Raw genomic sequence first — 21124 nt, forward strand, 5'->3', positions numbered from 1 at the left:
TGCGAGGAAGTGTGGGGAGTTTGGGTATTGTACCCCTAAAACTGTAGGAGGTGGAGCGTTTAGAAAATGGGGGGCGCTAAGAAGAAGAAGAAGAAAAAGCGGAAGAATAAGCTGAAGTGGAAGAACAGTCGGTGGGTTTTTCAACCCAACATAATAATGTTTCCCCTATTGTAGAATATGAGTTTCATGACCTTATAAAGGCCGGGCTTCTAACTTTCAGGACAAGTTTGTCTCAAGTCATTTCACTAAGGCCACGACAGATACTTATATTTATTGAAATTGTAAACCCAGCAAATTTATACTGTATATAATAGGGCCAATATTAGGGACAGGTTTAATTAATGGCACCACATTAATGATTATATTCACATATGTGTATCAGTATGATTGTGCCAACATGCTTATTGCTCATATGATTTATACTTGTTACAATCACGGTTATTTTTCTTTTGGTGTGGTTGGTCGCTTCATATAGTTAGACACACAATCTTGTGATTTTGCAATAATCATTGTTTAGGAGTCTGCTATAGTTCTTGGATTATTGCTGGATTGCAGAGAGGATGTTTCAGCCTTGTCAATCCTTAAGGTTTCTTACCCTTTCCAAGTCTCTAAAACTCAATCTCTGCCTTATATTGTAATTTATTTGCCCTTTTTGACTTTCCTGGGAGTGACTGCATGTGGGTAACAAAGCACAACAAAGAGTTAGGGCAAGCAACAGAGAGGGCATTACAGGAGTAGCCCCTACTGCACAAGATAATAATGGGAGATCAGTAGAGCCTTGTGCCCCCTGCATGCTGGTCCATAGAGTGCAGAAAGACCCTATGGAAAAGCAGCCAGCAGCGTTGGGCCCTTGCTGTTTATAGTGCATCTTCCTCTTGTAATGATTTCATTTGATAATAAAAGTATGCATGAAAAGCAGAATAGAAGAATAATTGTTCTTCTGCAACAGAAGAATAATCGTAACTGCTTATAAATAGTTAGTTGTACCCCATACAGAATTACTGAATGCAGGATACAGCGATAGCATAATAATGTGCATGATTTATACCACTAATATTGAGCATTATAGATGACATAAGTAACAAACATCACTTACAGGGAGCTTTTGGCCTGAACACAAACAGACCTGTCAACCATCCTGCAATTTTAGGGGATCGCTTATATTTTGCACCCCTGGCAGGATTAAAGCAAGGGGCTTGAATGGTGATGTGCAATGGGTGAGGGTGAAATATCTCCCAGATTCAGTTCCCAGAGGGTTGATGTGCAGAGGAAACATATATTCAGGGGAAAGAAGGTGTCACCATCAGCATAGGGGGGTTCCCTCACTATAAGGACAGCTGTGTTACTGAATACCCTAGTAATATTAGGAGTTTTAAAGGACAATTTTATTTAGTAGATACATTGTTATTATAAAGGGTAGATAATTAAAGAATTTGGGAGGATTTCCCCACCTTCACACCTTTCTTTTAACTGTGTGGGTTTTCCACCAAAGACCTGCACTTGGGCAATTTGTCAGCAGATGGAGCCACAACAGCAGAAGTTCTGCAAATCTTACAAGTAGGCTTCTGGCTATGGGGGTCATTTACACTCAGCAGGGCAGAAATTCATATTTTACTGCTGTTTTATATTTTTTTATGTTATAGTTAAAAATCTAACAATTTGGGGCAAATTTATGTAAGTATTGAGTTTTCCACTGTTTGCCACAGGGCAACACCCTGGCTCTTTATACACTAAGACAGGATTTTTGAGGGGAATGTTTATTAAAGGGGACACTCTCTGATAAATATGCCCCCTCCTATTCCCCTTGCAGTGTGCCATTAATAGCCTTGCTTGGTTGTTTGTGCAGGAATCTTAGTGGCCAGAAAGCAGTTTGTATCCAATTCACATTGCCACAAGGGTGTATGTTTATTAAACTTTTCAGGCTCAAAGGCCCCCCTCAAAGATTAAAAGGAGTCTGTGGGGACCTTATTCACCTGTTATAGACTGGCTAAGCAGGGAGCTCTGTGGTATTAAAGTGGACTTGCAGTATCAGACTGGGGGTTAAGGGCCCACTGATCCCCATAAATATCGGCTCCAGCGTAGATAAGTATCACGCAATGTGTCCTGGTCCCCTAGCAATGCACCACGGAGCCTGCCGGTGTGCTCGAGCCAGTATGGCCCAAAAGGACAGGGGCCCTCAGGGTTTTCTCCCAGTACACTGGGGGGCCAGTCCAACCCTGGAACATATGTACATATAGGGAATAATGTACCCCCTAAAATAAGGATATTTGAACAGGCTGAAGTTGTAGAATGTTTTGGTGACCTCTCATATCCTCATAATTTAAAGTAAGGGCACATTATTTCTTACACAAATACACTATTCAGTGAGCTGTGTAGGAACATCACTAAGCATTATTTATAGTTTATGATGTCCCTAAGTGTGGTTTATATGGATATAGATTTTATATACTCTTAGAGCATTTGATTTGGTCCTGTATTGCTGTGGAGGAATGGGGATTTCTTCATCAGAGCTATAGTAAGTCCCATATGGAACCAGAGATTCAAGTCTATTCTATACCTGGTCCCATGCATTCTCTTTCTTAACAGGGGCACTAGCCCAGGAAAAAAATTATTGGGAAAGAAATAGAAATAATATAAATGCACTAAATTGTAGTGTATTTGGGGGAACCTTAATTGAGAAGGATCTGGGGATTTTTGTAGATAACAAGTTGTCTAATTCCAGGCGGTGTTGTCTTGTATAAAAAAGGGCATTGACTCAAGGGATGAAAACATAATTTTGCCTGTTATAGGTCCCTGGTAAGGCCTCACCTTGAGTATGCAGTGCAGTTTTGGGCTCCAGTCCTTAAGAAGGATATTAATGAGCTGGAGAGAGTGCAGAGACTGCAACTAAACTGGTAAAGGGGATGGAAGATTTAAACTATGAGGTTAGACTGTCAGGGTTGGGGTTGTTTTCTCTGGGAAAAGAGGCGCTTGCGAGGGGACATGATTACTCTGTACAAGTACATTAGAGGGGAATATAGGCAGATGCGGGGGGGTTCTTTTTATTGTAAAAATGATCTGCGCACCAGAGGCCCCCCCTTTGGATTAGAGGAACTTTCATTTAAAGCAGTGTAGGGGGTTTTTCACAGTGAGGGCAGTGAGGGTGGGGAAATCCCTTCCTAGTGATGTTGTGATGGCAGATTCTGTTAATGCCTATAAGAGGGGCCTGGATGAGTTCTTGAACAAGCATAGTATCTAAGGCTATTGTGATACTAATATCTACAGTTAGTATTAATGTTGGTATATATGGTTTGTGTATGGAATGTATATATAGGTCAGTATGGGTCTGTATGTGAGTGGATAGGTCAGTATGGGTCTGTATGTGAGTGGATAGGTCAGTATGGGTCTGTATGTGAGTGGATAGGTCAGTATGGGTCTGTATGTGAGTGGATAGGTCAGTATGGGTCTGTATGTGAGTGGATAGATAGGTCAGTATGGGTCTGTATGTGAGTGGATAGATAGGTCAGTATGGGTCTGTATGTGAGTGGATAGATAGGTCAGTATGGGTCTGTATGTGAGTGGATAGATAGGTCAGTATGGGTCTGTATGTGAGTGGATAGATAGGTCAGTATGGGTCTGTATGTGAGTGGATAGATAGGTCAGTATGGGTCTGTATGTGAGTGTATAGATAGGTCAGTATGGGTCTGTATGTGAGTGGATAGATAGGTCAGTATGGGTCTGTATGTGAGTGTATAGATAGGTCAGTATGGGTCTGTATGTGAGTGGATAGATAGGTCAGTGTGGGTCTGTATGTGAGTGTATAGATAGGTCAGTATGGGTCTGTATGTGAGTGGATAGATAGGTCAGTATGGGTCTATGTGTGTGCGCTGGGTTTGCTTGGAAAGTTTAAACTTGATGGACTTTAGTTTTTTTTCAACACAACTTAACTATATAACTATGTAAATTTCATCTGCACTAACCATATTTTTACCCACAATGCAGCAGGTGATAGAGATTGCTATTCTGAGACAATTTTTCAATTGGTCTTCAGTTTTTATTATTTGTGTTTTTTGATGGATGATTTCCATTTTTGTTTAGCAACTATTTGGCATTTCAGCAGCTATCTGTTTGCTAAGGTGTAAATGACTTTAGCAACCAGGCAGTCATTTGAACAAGAGAGGGGAATATAAATAGATGAGGGTCTTAATAGCAAAGAGCAATAGTTTTTTGGCTTCCGGGGTCAGTGACCTCCATTTGAGTCAGAAGGTTTTTTTTATTTGCCCATTGCCAGCACTTCAAGTACTGTCTGGAGCTTATGCAAGTGCAAACGGCATCAGGGACAATGTGTATATTGTTGGATGCACAAGCAAACTTGCAACAAGAGCAAAAGTACAGAGAGTGCTCTCACCTCAAAACCAAGTGTTTGGCTCCCACTTTGGTTACACTCTGACCACTACCATATACAGTAGGAATAATCAAAAAAAAGACAAGGATTTTTAATGTGTTATATATTTATTATTATATAAGTAATATACATCTTGATTCCTACACTGAGGAATCATCAGTGGATCATCCTTGAAGTTGATTCTACTGCCGTTTCGCCAGTTAGTGTTTGCACCAGCCTTTATTGAATATATTGATTGGCTGGCCTTCCCATGGAATGACTTTTATTCAATCTTGCTTCTGGCATTCATGAACGTTTAGGAAATGCAGAAATCTCGCCACTCTCTAAACAACGAATGAGGTGGCTTCTCATTTCTTTGTTATTGTACTTGCACATGGGGTTTCCATTGGACAGGAACTCGTATGCGTTGGCAATCGCATAAACACCACAGTCATATCCGTTTGGTTGTTGATCAACATCAAGTACTTTTATTGTACTTGCTGGATCTTTCACCAGTTCCCGATAACAATACTGTATCTGTTGCTTCATATTTTGGGGCAGTACTCGTGTTTTTAAACTGTCCGCAATCTCTACTTGCTTTGCTTTAAAGCAGCTTGTTAACCAGTGGTGTCTCTGGCTATCATAATGTATCTGTACAGAAGGTCCATATACAGGACTAAATTCCAGCTGAGAAAAGATGCAGGACTGAAGCCCCTCACAACCAAACTGCTTTTGCAGCAGGTTCTGAGCTGCATCAATTATAATATCATCCAGCCAGGCATTACTCCTCAGTTCCATTTTATGCTGTTGTGTTAGATTGAGTTCAGGGATCCAGTTATTGTTCCTGGGCTTTTCTGCCTTTTGGCACAAAGTGGAACCCTTGTTTGTCTCTTTTTTCTTTGGACAATTCTGGTTTGTCTCTTGCACTTGGGTGGAGGTGGTAGAGGCATATTTTTTCTCTTCTTCCTTTCTTAGATTGGACGCCTCATGTTTTTCCTCTGTTTCCACCTTAGTGTTCTGTGTTTTCTTTTTCCGCTTCTTTTTCTTTTTGGTCTTTTCCTCCATTAAGCACATAGTGGAGGGCTCATTATTATTTTTCTCATTTGTAAAGGAAGGGAAGTCAGGTTTGGCTTCCTGTTCTTCCTTTCTATTTTGCTCTGCTTCGAATGAAGGGGATACCTCATTTGTTTCTTCTTTTACTGTGCACTCAGTTGAGATTTTGTTTCCCTTTTCTTCATTGGAGCACGGTTGTGTATTTTTTTCTGGTTCAACCATTTTTGTCTGTTTTTTCTTTTTCTTACGTTTCTTTGCCACCTTTTTGGAGGGATCACATTTCTGTTCCTCCTTTACACAGATAGAGTCATTGCTGATTACTTGCTCTTCGTTTATACAGGTGGAATTATTGCCTATTTCTTGCTCTGATTGGCAAGGAATAGGGGCCTCCATTTTCTCCTCTTCTTGTACACAGATGGAGTTATCGCATATTTCTTGCTCTTCTTGGCAAGGAATGGGGGCCTCAATTTTCTCCTCTTCTTGTATACAGACGGAGTCATTGCCTATTTCTTGCTCTGTTTTGCAAGGTATACGATCCTCAATGTTCTCCTCTTTTTGTATACAGGCGGAGTCATTGCCTATTTCTTGCTCTGTTTGGCAAGGAAGTAAGGCCTCAATTTTCTCCTCTTCTTGTATGGAAGTGGTTGAGGTATACTTGACCTCTTCTTCACACATACAAGGTTGTGGCACATATTCAGATTCAGCACTGCTGCTCTTTTTCTTATTTCCTATTAGTCTATTTAAAGCAGAAAAACAGCCACAATGTTTTTGTATCTTCTTTTCATCTTTCTTTTTTGTTCTGGTAAATAATTTGGTAAAAGTATAAGGAATAAGTTTTCTAAAAGAAAAGTTTCCAGCAGAGGCCATGGTTTACCCTAAACCTAAAGGGAGAAATAAAAATGATCATAAATATAATTTATATTTATATTATTATTATGAAAGAAAGATCTACAAAAAGCTACCAATTCCCATCCTTGTTAGTGTAATGTAGCAATAACAACTATGCACAAAAGTTTGCCGCATCCCTATGTACCAACAACATCAAATATTATCAGCGTATTAATGATAAACAGTCATATTTACATCCCTCTTCTCATCTGTGCTATTCACTAAATTCAAATAGAATGTCAAAACTGCTTGCAAAATGTTTATAACTGAGTGGGGTTTTTGGGATCATATACTGTTGTATGCACTTTAGATTTATACTTTACTGTACATGCGCTCTATATAGGACGGTGCAGAGGATCGGGGATGTGAGCAGATAGACCCTGGATAGAAGGGTAAATCCCTGTGCTGGGGTACTTTTTAGTGAAAAGGAGCTCCGGCCCAGGGTTACGTAAGTTTTTCCACAAGTTACTTAAATTGCATATGTTTAGGGGCCCAATGATCTTGCTGCGGGGCCCAATAACTAATTATTGCACTGCTTGAAAGTCCAATAATTCAGAAAACAGATCCCAATTGAAACAGCTAATGCTACTCTATTATAATAAGCAAATAGTTGAATTAATGAATGTGCTAATTAGTTATTCAGTTTATTGGGAAGCAGTGGAATTTGCCCTAAGTATAAACCCTACAATCCTTTCTACTCCTGCTTTGCACTGTTGTTGCTTGATATGATATGGCCCAATTATCTTAGTAGTTTATAAAACTATCAAACTTTATTTAGAAATAAATAGCCTGGTTTGTAATGAGTAATATATAAGATAATCAGTTCTGGAGCAAAACTTTCCTACAACTGTTGCTCAACTCTCCCAGTATATAGAGCTTTAGCTAAATTGATTTGTAAAACAAAAGAAAAATCAATAAAGCAAAAATACTTTTAATGGAAGTTTTCTAAAATCCACTCACCTCTGCCAGTCGCTGTGTCTTAATGCAGACTGATACACATGCAGCTGGGATGGTTAGCAACCCTTCCTGGGCATTGTGATGTCATAATGTCATGTCATGAGACTAAACAGTTGGGCGCAAAGTGTGTGTAACCTCTATAAGGACTAATGTGTTGTCATAGTATTGTCATGCACATATTGGTTTCTAATGAAGATACTTGACAAATTTGATGAATGATTTAAACCTCCAATGTGCAACGAAGTATAAATATATATACATACACACAAATGTGACAATCGAAACATTAAAAAGAGATTGATGTATAATCATGTCACATTATAGTATCAAGGGAAGGTTTACATTCTTTATTGCCACAATTATACAAGGATTTCCATTTATAGTTCTGCTATATTATTGTATAAATCATATTAACTAACAAGAAAAATACATTTGAAACTTTTCTAAAATCCACTCACCTCTGCCAGTCGCTGTGTCTTAATGCAGACTGATACACATGCAGCTGTGAGGTTTATTAACCCTTCTTGGGCATTGTGATGTCATCATTTCTGTGTTACATGACACAACACTGTGCAAATTGTTTACAACCCCTAAAAGAATCTCATTAGAGTAATAGTAGAAGATATTCCATTATACAAATAAATGTACATATATGTACAATATGTAGTGATGATTATGTAAATATTATGCAATCGTGTATACAGATTTGCTAAATCAATATATATATATATATACAGCTAAGGGATCCCTTATCCGGAAACCCGTTATCCAGAAAGTTCCGAATTACGGAAAGGCCATCTCCCATAGACTCCATTATAAACAAATAATTCCAATTTTTAAAAATGATTTCTTTTTTCTCTGTAATAATAAAACAGTCCCTTGTACTTGATCCCAACTAAGATATAATTAATCCTTACTGAAGGCAGAACAATCCTATTGGGTTTATTCAATATTTAAATGAATTTTAGCAGACTTAAGTTATGGAGATCCAAATTACGGAAAGATCCCTTATCCAGAAAACCCCAGGTCCCGAGCATTCTGGATAACAGGTCCCATACCTGTATTGTAGTGAATAGTAGTCAAAGTATCAACATAGCTTTTTAAAAAATGTACCTACAATGCAGCTATGTGGATGATTTTTAAAAACCCTCCATCCCACTAGAGAGGCCGGGGATGTAGCCAAAACTTTAGCCTCTCCTCAATAAATGTATCTTGTTGGGAACACTCTGAACAACATATCAAATGTTAAAACTAAGAGATTTTGTTGCTTTGTGGAAAATATATGTTAGTTTTGAATTTGATGCTGGCAACACTTTTGAAAAAGGTTGGGCACGGGGCATATTTCCCACTGGGTTGCACCAGCTCTTCTTTTAACAACCGTTTGGCAACTGATTTCTGAAGTTTTGAAAGTGAAAAGTGGTCCCATTCTTTCAGCTGCTCTGCAGTTCGGGGTCTCGGTTGTCATGTTTTCTTCCCTAATTCACCAAATGTTTTCAAAGGGGGACAGACTCTTTCTATTTGGAGCCATGCTAGTGTAATATGCAGAAAGTGGTTTGGCATAGTCTTTTTGAAGTAGGCACGGCCTTCCCTGAGAAAGATGTCATTTTAATGGCAGCAGGTGTTGCGCCAATACCTGTATATATGGTCCAGCATTAATAGCACCTTCCCAGATGTGCAAGCTCCCCATACCATCATGGAAGCTGCCATTTGTATTGTGTGCTGAAAACAAAACAGATGGTCCTTCTCCTCCTTCAGATTTTGATTGGTCAGACCACAGGACAGTTTCCTACTTTGCCTCAGTCCATCTTAAATGAGCTCGGGCCCAGAGAAGGTGGCAGTGTTTCTGGATCATGTTTATAAACAATTTCTTTATTGCATGGGAGCGTTTTCATTTACATTTGTGGATAAACGAGGAACTGTCTTCCCAGACAATGCTTTTTAGAAGTATCTCTGAGCCCATTTCCATTTCCACTAAAGAATCACTGGCTCTATTTTAATGCAGTGCTGCCCAAAGGCCAAAGATCTCCACTGTCTAATATTGGGTTTCGGCTCTGTCCCTTTGCGCAAGCACACAACGCGCATGTTGGCGAGTGTACACACGCACACAATTTTATTTTTTATCGCAGCATTATTTTTTTGGGCTGAACTTTTTTTTATTGCCATTGCTTATAGCGTATTCGCCATATGTACTGCGCACTACATTTTGTATTTTATTGTGGTGCTTTTATTTTATTTTCTGTGATTTTGGTGAATTTGTATTCATTTTATTGCATTTTTAGCCATATTATTGCATTTTCAGTTCTGCATAGGTGTTGTTCGTTGTTTTGTCCGTACAGGTATGGGATCCTTTATCCAAAACCGTTATCCAGAAAGTTCCGAATTACAGAAAGGCCATTTCCTATAGACTCCATTATAATAATTCTAACTTTTAAAAATGATTTACCTTTTCTCTGTAAACAGTACCTGTACTTGATCCCAACTATGATATAATTACCCCTTATTGGGGGCAGAACAGCCCTATTGGGTTTATTTAATGGTTAAATGATTCCCTTTTCTCTGTAATAATAAAAGAGTACCTGTACTTGATCCCAACTAAGATATAATTATTCATTATTGGGGGCAGAACAGCCCTATTGGGTTTATTTAATGGTTAAATTATTCTTTTTTCTCTGTAATAATAAAACAGTACCTGTACTTGATCCCAACTAAGATATAATTACCCCTTATTGGGGGCAGAACAGCCCTATTGGGTTTATTTAATGGTTAAATGATTCCCTTTTCTCTGTAATAATAAAACAGTACCTGTACTTGATCCCAACTAAGATATAATTACCCCTTATTGGGGGCAGAACAGCCCTATTGGGTTTATTTAATGGTTAAATGATTCTTTTTTCTCTGTAATAATAAAACAGTACCTGTACTTGATCCCAACTAAGATATAATTAATCCTTATTGGTAGCAATAATTTTTTAACAGACTTAAGTTGTGGAGATCCAAATTACGGAAAGATCCCTTATCCGGAAAACCCAAGGTCCCGAGCATTCTGAATAACATGTCCCATACCTGTATAACTAATTTACCCAAGCTAAAATACTCAAACTGTAATTCTGACTTTAGAGTACACTAGGCAAAAAACCCACTGATTTTAGTGTTTAGTTGGGGATTTGTTATAAGGCAAAAGTTACACTATTACACAGGGGGTTTAAGAAACCTATGCCCTGCAACTCACCCTGCAACCCTGAAAATCCAACAGGATTTTAGCTATTTTATTGCTTTTTGCATTGTTCTTTAATACTTGTCTTTGCTCATGGAATTTTTTTCTGCTATATATTGATTTGGGTGCCTCTTACACCACATAGTTTGGTAAATCTGTGCATATAGGGCATCAAACTGTTCTGTAGGCCCCTGATATTCATTTTTAGAGGGTTTTATGTTGGTACGTTACTAAATGTGGGGTACATAATGGGGTGTAATTGAAGCTTTGTGGCGATTTTCAGAAATTTCATAAAAACTTCTTTAAAAAATTTTTTAGCATAGTTTTGTAGTTTTGTATTTTGCAGTAAAAAGAAGTATTTACCCATTTTTATTTACGTCAGAATGTGTACTTTCAGAAAATATATGGTTTTCTAGGGTCTCTGTACTGTTAGGGGGTCTTATGGCACATAATACACATACCGGGAACTTATATTGCAGTGGCCAGAGCGTCAGACCTGAAAATTCATCTTTTTTCCTTTGGGTGCCTCTGTCCCCCACGTAGTTTGGTAAATATATGAATATTGGGCACCAAACTGTTCAGTAGGCCCCTGGCGTTCATATTTACAATGTTTTGCGACAAAAATTAGAATTTACATCAAAATTGCTACATTTAGCTTAGCTTTGCTGTTTGGTGCTTTGCCATACAAAGACATATTTTCCCATTTTAAATCCTTCCCTTCCGAGGATATTATTCTTGCTGTCTAGTGTAGATAATAGAAAAGTGCTAGAACCGCGCACAGTTCTCTCACAGCACCGGGTGTGCCGAGCGATTGGACAGCGTCAAAGTGTCAGTGTCCAGTTGCACCACATGCCCAGCGCTATGAGATACATGCACGCCATTCTACTACACAAATCTGCAGAAAGCAATTAATATAATTGATAATTATTGAGGGATAATCTCTCTTGAAGGGATGGATGGGGCGGCTGCTGGGGTACAAATGTTTGCATATTATTAAATGAGTTCTGGTGCTGCTGTGCTGTAGGTACATAGACAAGAAAATGGGTGAAATTTGATTGGCTGTTGTTTGCCCCTCCCACTTTGGGTCATGCAATAACTTTTTCATTTGGGGTGACCCCATGATTATGTTATTCAAGTTTGAGGAGTGTAGCTTCAAAGTTGTAAGATTGGCAGCAGTTTGACAATCTTCCCTGTCAAAGTCAACGGGAAAATTGGGGTGTTCGGAGCAGCGCCATAAAAAGACGGGGGGTGGGATTGCTCAACCAACTTGCTCTGCTATAGTGCGAGGAAGTGTGGGGAGTTTGGGTGTTGTACCCCTAAAACTGTAGGAGGTGGAGCGTTTAGAAAATGGGGGGTGCTAAGAAGAAGAAGAATAAGCTGAAGTGGAAGAACAGTCGGTGGGTTTTTCAACCCAACATAATAATGTTTCCCCTATTGTAGAATATGAGTTTCATGACCTTAGAAGCCCGGCCTTTATAACTTTCAGAACAAGTTTTTCTCAAGTCATTTCACTAAGGCCACGACAGATACTTATATTTATTGAAATTGTAAACCCAGCAAATTTATATATAATCGGGCCAATATTAGGGACAGGTTTAATTAATGGCACCACATTAATGATTATATTCACATATGTGTATCAGTATGATTGTGCCAACATGCTTATTGCTCATATGATTTATACTTGTTACAATCACGGTTATTTTTCTTTCGGTGTGGTTGGTCGCTTCATATAGTTAGACGCACAAAACTTAAAATTGAATTTACAATATTCATTGTTTAGGAGTCTCCTATAGTTCTTTGATCATTGCACATTTATTTCCCATGACGGTGGCATTAATATCATAGTTACAGATCCGTTGGGGCACTGGTTAACCTCATCGCCACCTTTCGTGGTGGGAAGGGTTGGCATTAAGGATCTGGGTATTTTGGTGAGGTCAGCATTGTTGGTTCAATCAGTCGATATATATTGATCAGGTTCTGCATGTGGATACATGTTTATGATTTAAATTGCACAAAGATGCCAGCCTTTGATAAAGCTCTCTGATAAGAGCGCAACCAACATAGGAAACTTTCATTTTAGTTGCGGGTGTTGATCCCTGAGCATAATGAAATGGGAAATGGTCCTAATTATTTTGCTGCACCTTTTTTAAATTCTGATGGGGGCTCAAAATTGAATGTGATTTAGGGTAATGTTCGCGATTAATTAAAAGAAGAGTGAGACGCTTAGATATTGTTAGATTCGTCTCTTAATTAGTCAGGCAGGGTCTGTAACTATATGTACGTGGCCATAGCCCTGCATGTTTCAGAGAGGCCCAAATGCCTTCTGCCAGTGAGACTATATTCTGCCACTTTGTTACCTGGAAATGCTAAAGAAGAGGGGATTGCTGGATTGCAGAGAGGATTGCTGTTTCTGCCTTGTCAGTCCTTAAGGTTTCTTACCTTTTCCAAGTATGAAAAGCACAACAAAGAGTCAGGGCAAGCAACAGAGAGGGCATTACAGGAGTAGCCCCTACTGCACAAGATAATAATGGGAGATCAGTAGAGCCTTGTGCCCCCTGCATGCTGGTCCATAGAGTGCAGAAAGACCCTATGGAAAAGCAGCCAGCAGCGTTGGGCCCTTGCTGTTTATAGTGCATCTTCCTCTTGTAATGATTTCATTTCCAATTTTATTTCTGCTTTACAACCCTGGAGGACTCAAGTAGCACCGAAAAATTGGAAATCCTGCTGCAGAGAACACAAGGGGGTGCAGCCCAGTCCTGCCATTAGGGCAGATGGTGGACAGGGCTGAGCAAGGGGGGCGGTGCTATTTGCCTCTTCAAGCATCCGCCTCATAATGACGCACAAGGTAGGGACAGTAGGGGGGGCGCCTGTGTGCCTCACCCACCCGAATTGGGTCTCCTATCGAACAGGTCTCTTTGCTCTGAAACAGTGGCCAAAAAGTGGGCAAAGTGCAAAAACTGCCTTTTTTCACACCATATGGGTTTATTGTAAGTGAGCCTTATTTGACGGACTACCTTTTATGATTATTTAATGTACCATTTAAAATAATGGCCATACCAAGTCAGTGTTGGAAAATGATTTAGTGTACAGGTATCGGACCCCTTATCCGGAAACCCGTTATCCAGAAAGCTCCGAATTACGGAATGCGCGTCTCCCATAGACTCCATTTTAATCAAATAATTCAGAATTTTAAAACTGATTTCCTTTTTCTATGTAGAAATAAAACCTTGTAATTGATTCCAACTAAGATATAATTAATCCTTATTGGATGCAAAACAATTCTATTGGGTTTAATTAATGTTTTATTGATTTTTTAGTAGACTTAAGGTATTGAGATCCAAATTATGGAAAGACCCCTTATCCGGAATACCCTTGGTCCCGAGCATTCTGGATAATGGGTCCTATACCTGTACTATATATTAGCAAGCATTGGGATAAGGCAACTGGCCCATGCCACCCTGGAAAATAAATGTATGGGCACATGCACTATATAAATAAAGATATAGATTTAAATAAGTGCTGGATAGTGATTTATATATCATAGTAGATTGAGCAAACTCATTTACTACTGTCCCAGATTTCCATTGAAAATAAAAGTATGCATGAAAAGCAGAACAGAAGAATAATTGTTCTTCTGCAACAGAAGAATAATCGTAACTGCTTATAAATAGTTGTACCCCATACAGAATTACTGAATGCAGGATACAGCGATAGCATAATAATGTGCATGATTTATACCACTAATATTGAGCATTATAGATGACATAAGTAACAAACATCACTTACAGGGAGCTTTTGGCCTGAACACAAACAGACCTGTCAACCATCCTGCAATTTTAGGGGATCGCTTATATTTTGCACCCCTGGCAGGATTAAAGCAAGGGGCTTGAATGGTGATGTGCAATGGGTGAGGGTGAAATATCTCCCAGATTCAGTTCCCAGAGGGTTGATGTGCAGAGGAAACATATATTCAGGGGAAAGAAGGTGTCACCATCAGCATAGGGGGGTTCCCTCACTATAAGGACAGCTGTGTTACTGAATACCCTAGTAATATTAGGAGTTTTAAAGGACAATATTATTTAGTAGATACATTGTTATTATAAAGGGTAGATAATTAAAGAATTTGGGAGGATTAGCCCACCTTCACACCTTTCTTGTAACTGTGTGGGTTTTCCACCAAAGACCTGCACTTGGGCAATTTGTCAGCAGATGGAGCCACAACAGCAGAAGTTCTGCAAAGCTTACAAGTAGGCTTCTGACTATGGGGGTCATTTACACTCAGCAGGGCAGAAATTCATAATTTCTTGAGCACAAATGGACATGTGATCATCTGCTACATGGTAGAAATGGCTGAAATAATGGCGGCCATGTTGGTATTGGGTTTAGGAAAGCATGCTGGTCAGCTGCCTGTTTTTACGGTCTCAGGCTAGGCTGACTTTTTTCCTGGGCCTCAATGAATTGCTTGTTCCTGATGTGCCCTACCCATTTTAAACAATTGCATTTGCTAATATGGCTGCTTTAGCTTGCCACACCCAGGCCAGTTCCTTCCAATAATAATAATCAATAAAGTCAGGTTACATCTATTACAGAAACTGATAATGAATCAGATCTGATGCAGAAAGCACTTCATTTTTGCTTTGAATGATCAGTAAAGATGAGGAGATGCTCAGAGGCACACATCTTTAACTGCTTATGGGCTGTTGGTAGGTTTTCCACCTTTTTGGCCCTATAATACTGGGCTTCTAGCCATGTGCTGGTGATGCTATGTGTCACATTCCAGACTTAAGGAACAATGGGGTATGTGAGGTATTGTGTGAATGGCAAGTCATTTGCACACTTGAAACATATTAACCCATTCAGGCCCGGGATATAACTTATTCTCCAATACCCAATATTTAACACCTTTGTACTGATTTGGGAAAAGGTTGGTTGAGGTTGGTTATGTAAAAAGGAGGAGAGGAGTGTAAAACAAACAAACCCCAAAGGGATTCCCAGGCATAAATTTATATGAAATAAATATATATATAATACCCAGTATCGGGTTAGGCCCTGGTGTTCAAACCCCGAGCCTGACGCTGTGGTTCAGAGAGTCACACAATGTACATCGCTCAATAATGTGAAAGCTGAGGAATCAAAAAATAGCTCACCACAAGCCGATAGTGGTCCGGGTGCTCAAGGCCCCGAACCCGCAGCTGAAGGGGGAAATTTCTCCAAAGTTTGCATATGGAACATCAAGTACTCCGGACACGTGAAGACTGCTAAAATCCAAAATTTATTTCTTCATGTTTAAAACAATAAAGGCGTTTATTGTTTTAAACATGAAGAAATAAATTTTGGATTTTAGCAGTCTTCACGTGTCCGGAGTGCTTGATGTTCCATATGCAAACTTTGAGGTTGGTTATGTGCAAATAAATAAGCAGGAATAAATAGCCAAGCTAAATCTTTTACATGCACAACATAATAATCACCCTATTATAAAATATAAGGCTAGAAGGTGCCATTGGTGTACCAAGGTACTTTAAGACCAGAAAAAGGCAGAAGGCCACTGACAGAGAGCTTTTATAATTCATCAAACTCCAACGTTACTTACAGATTTTCTCAAATTCTTATAATACATACATTTCAGTGAGTTGTGGTGTAAAATGACACTACATATACTGGATAACACCCCCCCCCACTATGATGTATAAGAATATTTTGAAGGGGCTGTTCACCTTTAAATTAAGTATGATGCAGGGAGTGCTATTATGAAACAGTTTACAATTTGTCTTCAATTTATATGATTTGTGGTTTTTGAATTATTCAGATTTTTGTTAAGCAGCTCTACAGTTTGAAATAAGGCAGCTATCTGGTTGTTAGGATTCAATTTAACCTAGCAACCAAGCAGAGGTTTGAAAGAGAGACAGGAATATAAATAGAGGAGGGCCTTTATAGAAGGATAAGTAATAAAGAGTAACAATAAAATTGTGGCCCCAGAAAACTGAAAAGGGTCAGAAGAGGAAGGCAGAAAATTTAAAACTATAAAAAATGAAGACCAATTGAAAAGTATCTTTAAAAGTCATTCTATAACGTACTAAAAGTTGATCTAAACGATGTCTTTAAGTCCCCAAGAAGTTTCATGACCATATAAAAGCACAAGGCTGATCATTCTCTAAATCTTTTCTTCATTCTGTGTTCTCCACTGTTCTTATATTTAGGCGCAGAGATATTCATGCTCTGTATGGCCCCTCCCACTGTATCTGGCCAATCGGTCAAATCCTGTTAGCAATTGGCCCACGTATTGACCATCTTACCTTTAGCAGGACAATTATTCAGAGTTCAGATTTGGTTTGTTTTATTTCATGCTGACATCTGTTGCGTGCTATTGTTATAGATACACAATATAAACTGTATAATAAACCCTATTGTTTGCTCTATCTGTGTATTCTCCCATTGGTAGTTTATGTACATACCCACTACTAATCTACAGTAGTTCAGATTACACAACACTTCTTCCATTTGTCCTTGGAACAAAGTCGTTTCTAGTAGTTATACTGGAGCCTGTGGAGCTAAGCATGGAACATTGCGGCCTCTGCTGGGAGTCAGGATTTAGACAGCTTCACTCTCCCCATTGCCCATGAGAAGGTGACAGGCCCAGCAAGGCATAGATACACAGTGACGGACTGACATGGCTATGGGGAAGGTTACAAGGAACAAGATCAGGGCCTGTCACAGGTTGTTTATATCACATTGCTCCCTCTTAGATGGAAGTGTGATGGCTCCAGGGCCCAATATTCCCCTATACACAGAACCGGAAATTTTATTTTTAGTGACCCCCATAGGTGATGTTAATGTTTTATTCACAGTCTAGGTTTCGGTAGGGATGCCAGATCTCCTCTTCTCCGTTTTATTTCTTCTCCATTAATAAAACAAATGGCAGAAAGTTGCCCCTGCAACATACTAGCCACGGGGAACCTCGAATTATCTGTAAACATTTATTTTAGCTAATTCAGAAAATAGGGTTGTGTGTCACAGTACAATTACCTCTGTGCTTAGTGGTGGTTGGGCTCCAGGCATCTTAAAGCTGCCTGCAGGATAAAGTATGGCAGTTCCTATTCATATAGAGGATTTGAAGAATGGAGATACTATTTTGTGTGCTGTAGCATTACACTCTGCACTAAGGGAAACAATATAACAGTCTATATTTTAATGACCTGTCCCTTCCCGGAAGTTTACTGAAGGCAAGACCCCAAGTCCCCATTATTGAATTGTATTATTGTATTGAACCATTGCTGCTTCTCTGCCTGTCTTCTGATAGCATTGCACATAGGGTTGCCACCTTGGGGCATGGTTATGGTTATGACGAAGAGAGTCCTGGCTGGTTTCCCTAATTTGGAAAACCGGGCCAGTGGCAAATGCTAATTGCCCGTCTGTTTGCAGCTGCAGCCTCATACTCGTTATGTAATCAGATTCTGGCGGGATACAGCACTCCTGTAAATCAGGATGTCCGAAGTTGAAAATCGAGTCACCCAATGCTTCATATATGCGTAGGGTCATCAGTGCTCCTTGGCTGCATTTCCACACAGCAACTAATGCTGGTGAGTCAACCCACCCGCATTCAACCACATCTTGAGCCTTTTTCAGTAGGATTTGGCTGAAGCAAAGGTTTTTTGCCATTACAAGTGCAGTTCTTTTTGGCCCTGCTATTATAATTGTTTGTACATTGGTTCCTTTATGCTCCTTATGGGACTGGATTTTGTTGGTTCCTTATAATAAAATGCAGCTCAATTTAATGGGCACAGTATGCTTCCGACCATGTAATTAAAATTGGCCTCACTGCCCATTAAAAAAATCATAACAGCAGCAAAATGTTCTGAGAAACAGATTAGGCCCTGGGAAAGCACATCGGAATCCAAGCTATTTCTAAATGAATGTTTTCCCGTTGTTTCTCTTTTAAACTACATTTCTCTAGTTTTGCAGTTGAAACCATGAGCTTGGCCTCTCCCAGACTACACAGAGAAAAGACTGTGCTGGCAACTCTTTAATGCTAACAACAGTGCAGACAGGAATCCTTTCCAACACCCAAGTTTATGGCTCATTTTAGGGCTCATTTGTGGAGGCAAAGTTCTCCAATGGATGCAGAATTGATTGACACCTATCCAGGGTAGGGTTGACTCCTTTCTCTGTAGCTTGATCCAGACGGGGTCAGGGGGGGGGGCATGATGACGTTGGAGCGTGTGATGACATCAGGGGACAGGCGTGATGACATCAGGGGGGTGGGCGTGGTAACGTGGTGGCCTGTAATTGCCCACATTTCACATCAATCAGTGGCAGTCCTGCCCGGTTTTCAGACATCTAAAAACTGGTGGCTACCCTATTCCAGGGTTCCAACCATCACTTGGTGGTCCAACATTTTAGGCTATATCTGGTCAAGATTACTAATATAGGAAACCTATTGGTGTATCAGTCATTCAGATATACCATATATACATATATAAACACACATGCACACACGCACACACGCACACACACAAGTTCCTGATAACCAAAGCATCACACCTAGAGTCTGCACGTATTTCTTTATAAAGTCTCCCGACACAAGCCTCTCTCTGGCTCAGACAGTCCAGGCAATGAGTGACAGGAGGGGGGTTGCCATGAAAAGAGGTTGGTGGATCAGTCTGCAAATCCTTGTAACCGGAACTTTAATTACAGGATTAGAGATTCCTTTTGGCTGTGGAAAGACAGCTCCAGTCAATTTTTTATGCATTTATTTAAAGAAGGAGAAGACTCTCTCATTACTGAGGAGTTTTGTGAAAGGCCAGTGTTATATAAGCCGAGTTTGTGCGTGCGTGCGCTCACTCACGTGCGTGCTTGCCTTTCTATGTTGGGAGCGCACACAGCAGAAGGCCCCTCTGAACCTGCACAAACTGTAAGCTAAGATAAAGTATCTTCTTCAACCATTATACCATGGGAGTGCATACAGTAGGTTGGGAACACACAGCAGGATGGGAGCGCACACAGCAGGATGGCAAGTAGTTGATACTTAGTATGGCAGCTTCCTTAGTACCTCGGCTTATATTTGGATCGGCTTATACTCGAGTATATACGGTAGTTCCAATAATATGTAGGACAGCGAAGGACTCACCCAAAATCTCACTCTTACCGACCTTCAGGTTAGGCTTTCAGGGGTATCTGAGAGAGCAAATAGACATTCAGCCAAAATCTTTCCCTAACTATCTTAGCCCACTTGCCCCTGCATCAAGCCCCCTATGGATGAAACTGACTTACACCAAGCCAGGAGGCTGCTGATGCTATTATTAATGCTAACACCAGGGCAGATACCATCAGGCCCGGAATAGCAATTTGTGGGTTCAGGCAAATGCCAGAGGGGCTGCTGTAAGATGAAGTTGACAGTAATTGTTTAGTGGGCTGTTGGGGGGTGTTTGGGCCTCTGTGTACTTGAATTGCCAAGGGCTGTTTTGAATCCCAGTCCGAACCTGGACACCATATTCACTCTGGTGCTTTGTTCTGCCTTCTCTGTCTCAATAGTACTTAATGGCAAAATGGCACAATCTAAGACCATATGATGAATATATTTATTCAGATTTTTGGCACCTTTTGAACTATTTAGGAAAATGTAAAATAATTTGCAAAAGTCACATTTTTTTAATTATTAGGGAGCTCTCATTGTTATAATCACAATCTCTCATCGCTGTCAGGGCCATATTTTCTGTATAGGCTTTAAGAGCTAGGTCGGCAGTTTAGGGTGGAATGGCCTTTGGATACCTTAATAGATAAAAATTATATGGGAACATTTTCTAAAGCCCTCAACCTGCTGGCTGATAACTCAGATTGGAGAGAGAGCAGATACAGCAAGGTGGAGTGCCTAGGTTAGTGCTAATTGGGCCAAAATCAGATTTCAGATTAAAAACAGCAAACTCTTATTTTCTACTAAGGCTGTATCCTCCATTAGGAATTATTGAGAGCTGGCAGTACAAAAGGAAAATCCTAGCAAAATTCTAAATATGCATTAGATGTATTATCTGTATGGAACTGAGTAACAAAAAAGATGAAAAGTAAAAACAGCCAATTCCTGCTCTTTTCCCACTCCTGAGAATTTCATCCAATCAACTCATTATTATTGAGGGTCCTCTGGGCTTATTTTTTTGATCTGTGCCAGGGGGAGGGGAACACAAATCTAGGGGGCACGTTCATGAAAACACGAGTTCGAATCCCGAATGGAACAAATTCGGATTGGATACGAAAATTTCTGAAGATCGCAAATATCACGAAAATGCTTACAAAAAAATATTGTATTGGCGATCCGAATGTCACGAAATTTTCATACCAAACGATTGTAAACAGCGGGAAAACCTTTCCGATTTTTTTGCACAAGTGTACGAAAAAGTTGCGCAAGACACAAACAATTTGGCTAATATATGCTTGGAGCGTTCGCCCTAGGTGTGCGTATTTATTATATATGTGTCTGTGCGTGCATGGTTTTCTTAAGAAGGAAATAAAAACTTTAAATGGTTATATTTTCCCTTTTTTAAATCCTTTTTAGAAACAAAATTATTTTGCTCAAACAGTGTCTGTTATTATGCCGGGTTTGCATGTGAAATTCCCTGTCCCCAGTTGATTTCTATAGTGCTACCTTCTGCTGAGTG

This window comes from Xenopus tropicalis, chromosome 8 (assembly GCF_000004195.4).
Source record: "Xenopus tropicalis strain Nigerian chromosome 8, UCB_Xtro_10.0, whole genome shotgun sequence".
Taxonomy (NCBI): Eukaryota; Metazoa; Chordata; class Amphibia; order Anura; family Pipidae; genus Xenopus; species Xenopus tropicalis.